This window comes from Gouania willdenowi, chromosome 14, assembly GCF_900634775.1.
Source record: "Gouania willdenowi chromosome 14, fGouWil2.1, whole genome shotgun sequence".
Lineage (NCBI taxonomy): Eukaryota > Metazoa > Chordata > Actinopteri > Blenniiformes > Gobiesocidae > Gouania > Gouania willdenowi.
The window spans coordinates 26,184,623-26,190,524 of record NC_041057.1 but is presented as its reverse complement, the minus strand read 5'-3'; the positions used below and the strand labels follow the sequence as shown (position 1 = coordinate 26,190,524).

At 38.6% G+C, this 5,902-nt stretch overlaps 1 long non-coding RNA gene across 1 annotated transcript; it reads right to left on the bottom strand.

The window, feature by feature from the left end:
* Positions 1–2,235: 2,235 nt before the first annotated feature.
* Positions 2,236–2,751, bottom strand: LOC114475574 (uncharacterized). Its single transcript, XR_003675483.1, has 2 exons — positions 2,622–2,751; positions 2,236–2,518 (listed from the first exon to the last, which is right to left on the bottom strand). It is a non-coding gene; the product is annotated as an uncharacterized LOC114475574 (long non-coding RNA).
* Positions 2,752–5,902: the final 3,151 nt, after the last annotated feature.

Genomic DNA, 5,902 nt, shown 5'->3' with positions numbered 1-5,902 from the left:
TGTGTGTGTGTGTGTGTGTGTTTTAAAAAACAGCAACACTGTCATCTTTTATTACAGCTAACATTGTCACATTTTGTTTCCAACATAAACTATTTTTTTTTTCATAATAACATCCAGTGAAATGAAGTTTTTAAATGAAAGAAAATCCCAGTAGCAGAGATGATGTTTTCTGATACATCTAGTTACCTGTATGTGGTTTTATTAAAGGTGTTATAATTGTTCTGACTAAACTTGATATTTATTTTTGTTTTATTGTGACATGTATACAGCTGAGCTCAAAGCTCTATGTGTTGTGTTTGTATCTGTTTGTAAAACATTGTCTCCTCTGGTGTGTAACAATAGATAGAATGGGGGTATGGAAGAGGCGGGTTGTCAGGCATCCCTGTTGCCGTGCTGTGCATCCGTTCAATGCAGAGTTTCCTGACCCACCAGCCCACAGCCTCGCTGTCTACGCCTTTGTTCCCAAAGAGTGTCTAACATGACATTTATATTGCACTGGGTGTTGTTTGCACCTCAGTGTGTCAAACAATATTTGAGAAATAATAAATGATGTATTAATTATCATTGCAATATTTGCTATATATATATATATATATATATATATATATATATATATATATATATATATATATATATATATATAAGAAACCCCACCTTAAAATTGTCTCAAAAGGAGCTACAAATTTGATTGTAATTTTTTATCTCTGTGTTTTGGCCTGATACTGCATTGTTAGTTAGAAGAGGTTTTACTTGGAACTTTCAGCAACCAAGCATTGTCGGTACCTTCTGCAGCATTGCTGCACTATTTCAAGTATTTGCTCTTTGGTCCGTTATCACAAAAACCCAGTGTTCCTTAAAGCAGTGGAGCTGTAGGTGTTTGGTGCTTGTGGGAGCAGCCAGAGGCAGGCCCGGCACTCGCAGTGTGGGAACAGCCTTCATTGTTTGGTGAACACAATGCCTTTGCCGTTCTTACTTCACTGGTTCCTTTCCCTTTCCTTCCTCTGCCTTTGAATTTGCTCATTTTCTGCCCTGTTTTGTCCCCCAAGTCCCCTCAATCATATTTCATTGGCCCCTTTCACAGCAACGCATTGCTAAGACTCCTTGATTTCAGCTGGTTCTTTCATCGTAAAGCTGCGGATAGGTAATGTGTGACATTTCTACAGTTATGGAATGTTTCACTACATTTTTAGACTTCTCTTAAAATCCTCAAATTCACATTTCACATTTTCATTTTTTATATATATACTGTATATATATATATATATATATATATATATATATAATCTCTAGATATGGATATACATTTTATAAAGCTGAAATTTCACATGAACAATTTCTGTGTAAAACGTTTGCAGAAAATATAAATTTATGATAAAAAAAAAAACAAAAAAACAAAACAAAATGGGGAAGAAGACAAACATCTGTTAATGTCAATTAAAAAAAGAGTTTTGCGCTACGAATTGCCGTGAATAGTCGGCTTATCCATGGCTTCGCTCGTGATTGAACAATGCTGATATGTTGACATTGATTGTCTCACCTTTTTTTACTAGAGCTGTCATCAGAGCTATCACCTCTCTCACCCTGTCCCTGTCAAATGCATGTGTGCTCATCTATAACCATTTACTGCCAGATGTCAATATGCACACACACACACACACACACACACGCACGCACGCACACACGCACGCACGCACGCACGCACGCACACACAACACACACCACACACACACACACACACACACACACACACACACACACACACACACACACACACACACACACACACACACACACACACACACACACACACACACTTCATTATTAAAGAAAAGAACTTGGACTAATGATTGTATTCAATTACTGTAAGTTATTAAATTCTTAGTTTTTAGATGTAGATAAGATCTAAATTAATTGCTATAAATTAGGTATAGGAGTATTTTATACATATTACATTTTTATAAATACAATACATTTTTATCTAATTTATATATAATTTGATGATGAATGTGTAATATTATATTGTTTTCTAACTAAAAACCTTCGAATTTTTTTCAAATTTGCACAAAAGCTTTACAATTACAAAGTCTAGTTTTTCATTCATTGTGTGCAAATAAAACCACTATTATCACCTAAAATCTGCTGAGATCTTATTACAGTTATACAATTATATAATTAGCAGACTTTAACCAAGTCAAATTTGATGGTCCCAACCCAGAACATATTTAGTGACTGAGATATTGTGTATTTTTTATTTTCTGACAAACAAAATTCAAAAAAAGGAAAATCTTACAGGCAGTGAGAGAAGGACTCGCAGCTTTGGGCCCAACGGCTCAGACTTGAGAGGAGAGTGGGAGGGAAAAAATGCTTGCTAAGCTATCCGTTTCACACATGCAGGGACAGAAGGTTCGATATTCATTCGATCGATGAATGAAAAGGCACAATGGCAAAATCGGACAGGCTCCTTTTCAAATCCACGTCTCCGATGTCCCCCCGCCACCCCTTCCACAGTCTGCAGTGGCTGAGCGGCCGGTGTGGCAGGCAGAGAGAGAAAGAGAGAGAGGAGAGCAAGGGTTACATCAAGGCTGCTCCCTGGACCGTGCAAACAAGTCTAGACCAGTGACCTGTTCAATGGCTCCTTTTGAGGTGTGGGGCAAGTTCGGTCAGAGCGAGGAGAAAGGCACGGCACTGCCTCTTTTCAGCACCCGAGCAGCTCACAGCCCTGCGATCGACAGGAGGTAAGGAGGGCCGGGAGGGCAGGCATCTGCTTCCATGGTTACGGGCCGGGTATGGGGACCCTACTATTGAGGAAGCTCCGTTCTCATGCTCCCACAGAGGCAATGTCACGCATTTTAGAAATGCGTCAGGCTGGAGAGAGGACCACATCCACAAGGCTGCAGAGTCGCTCTTTTGAGAAAGGGAAATGAAATGATTGCATGTGAGTTTGAGGAGGTGGAAGAAGAGCAATGGGGGGACTTCTTTGGGTTGGGGGGAGCTGCATGTGCTCGGCATAGAAAGAACTGCATCACATGACTGTGGCAAAGCCTAAATCAAAGTAAGCTTGTTTTCTGAAAACAGTGATAGTCTCACATTTGCTTGTCGTCTGTTTTTGATACTTTTTTTTTTCTTTTGTTCACATTGTATTGTTCCGTGGAAGTCAACAGATCAGATGATTTATCCTCTATAGGAACAAAGGTCAAGGTTTATGTGGTAAACGCCTTTGTTAAAAGACAGATAATAAACCTAATGAGGATTTTTCCAGGCACAACATTGAAGGCTATAAAACTAAGATCAGCCCACATGACGGGTCTGTGTTTGTATTATACCTTGTCTTAATTGGGTTGTGTTTTTAAACACCAGAAAAGTGTGACGTGTGTGTATGTGTGACGTGTGTGTGTGTGTGTGTGTGTGTGTGTGTGTGTGTGTAGATCCAGATTTACCAGATAAACATGCGCATCAATGATGATGTGTGTGATAATTTTTGGACTGCAAATCAGTCACATGTGAGGAGTCTCTCCTGTTTGTTGATTTGTTTGTGTTTTGGCACAAGCTGCGTGTGTGTGTGTGTGTGTGTGTGTGTGTGCTTGAATGGACGCGTTTGGCTTTTCTTCTCGGAGGAGGGGTGTGTTGGAACGTTGAATTTGGTCATGCAGCTGACACTTTACCCCCAACACACTCCAAACAGAGCGGACAGATGGCCGGCCCTCGGGAAGGGTTTGGGGTGTTTGGATTTGCTCTCAAACCGTGGGAAAATCTTTGGCTGACTTCACCTGCTGCAGGGGGGCTGATGGGACTGAATTAACATCAGTGAAAGAAGAGAGAATTAGAACTAACGGAACTTCCCCGCACGGGCCTTTCCGTGCTCTGCCCTCATATCTTGTTAGCTCTGTGTTTTTCCTTTTGTGCATGTGTGTGTGCACTTGTGTGTAAGACAGGGTGCTTGGGTTCATTCTACTTTTCATATTGGACTTTGTAATCCTAATTGGAAACAGTTGATCCAAAGCTTGTTGGGACATTAGACATGATGTTTTATGCCATTTCACTGTCTGCTTTTGATTATCCCCATCTCGGGGACCAGACCATGAGGATGCTTTGATTTCAATGTTATTAAAAAGAATTGGTTCGCTTGTCAGGCTTTCATCTGATTGATGTCTGCACACCTCAAAGCACTGGCCAAGTGTTCAATGCCTCATTAATTATCAGTATGAACATGCAATACAAGTTAAGACTGATTACCTGCACTCAAATGTCGGGTCGGCTCATTTTCGTCAGATGTCATAAAGACACCACTAAAAACTCTGCTGGCAAGTGTCAAACTTGTTTCAAGGCAAACAAATAAATGATAAAACCCTCCATGCTACAATGATCATTGTAGCATGAAGTCCAAACAGGTAGCTGTGCATGTATCCCTTTAAACACTTAAACCATTTCAGCTGCACTGCAATTTTATTTGGTGTTCTCACATGTTACAATTTTTAGTTTCCATATGAATGTATGCGCTAATGCAAAACATGTGAACTATGTTAATTACAAAAACATGACATTTCACTGCTATTCAAAATTCTGTCTGTCATGGTTTGATTTCTAGCAGTGAATTGGCAGATAATAAGGAAGGTACATTTGCCAACAATCTCCATTGTTGCATACTTTTCACTTTTACAATGCTTGTTACTGCATAAGACATAAGAGTAAAATTTCTGCATGAGTCAAGTGCTCTCAGTCAGAGAAGGTGTGTGTGTGTGTGTGTGTGTGTGTGTGGTGTGTGTCTAGCGGTAGAAGACAACATCTGATCATGACAGCGATGATGGTAGTCACTCCTTTCACTGATTCTCAGTCTAAATAATGCCACACTATAGCCGAGGCCTTCCTTTTACTTTTTCTTATTAAAAAAAAAAAAAAAAAATGAAATAAATAAGCACAATAAAACACCCAAATCAACACACAAGTATCAATGTTTAAAATACATTTTTCATTTAGCGCTTTTTAAGTGCTGTATCAAATAAATAATAAATCTAATTCATCTTCCTTTTTTTTTTATTATTTATGTATCCTTGTCAACACAAAAGTTCTGAAATAAAACACAGTTTAATCCTTCAAGTAAGTTGCATGTATAGTTAAAAAAAACAAGTCATTAATGCACGGAAACTATTTATCTACGTTTTGAATTAAAAACCTACACATTAAATCATCAGGATGTATAACAACCATTGTCAGAATTATTATTCTGTCAATAATAGCAAAATAAGCACAAATAAATTAAATATATTCATGTATTATGTATAAATTTTATTACTGTTTGCATAATACCAAAATAAACGTGAGCTGTCTCAGTCAGTATGACCTCTGGTAAAAGGTACAAAGCACACTGACAAATAATTCCCACATTTTATATGATCACTTTGGTCAAAACATATTACATTACTGTTAAAAGAGGGCGCAGACCTATTCTGTGAGCAAGCGTCAGAATTGCAGTGATATATCTGACTATGGACGCTCACTAATTGGGTTACTGGAGCTCTTCACTCATACACTGTGTATAAATACACGCTAAGAAACATTTTGTGCTGCGGCCTCACTGAACTGCTCACATCATGGTTTATTTTTATGGTGGTAATTTGCCTTTAGCTCGTTTGGCTTGGTTTCAGAGGCTCACATCATTAATCATGGAGGGCATTATTGCAGTATAATTACACTTTCACTCAGTGAACCCATGTTTCCTGCGTGTGTGTGCTCTCTTTCTCTGTCTATAGGACTGAACGACAGAGTGGATTCAGATGCAGAATATTCTTAAAAAAAAGCAAAGAGGCAAACAGTGTCACAGTGAACTACGCACTACGCAGACATTAATGTCAAAAACAAGACCAGAACTTTATGAAAATGTTACTTTTTGTGTATAAATGCCTAA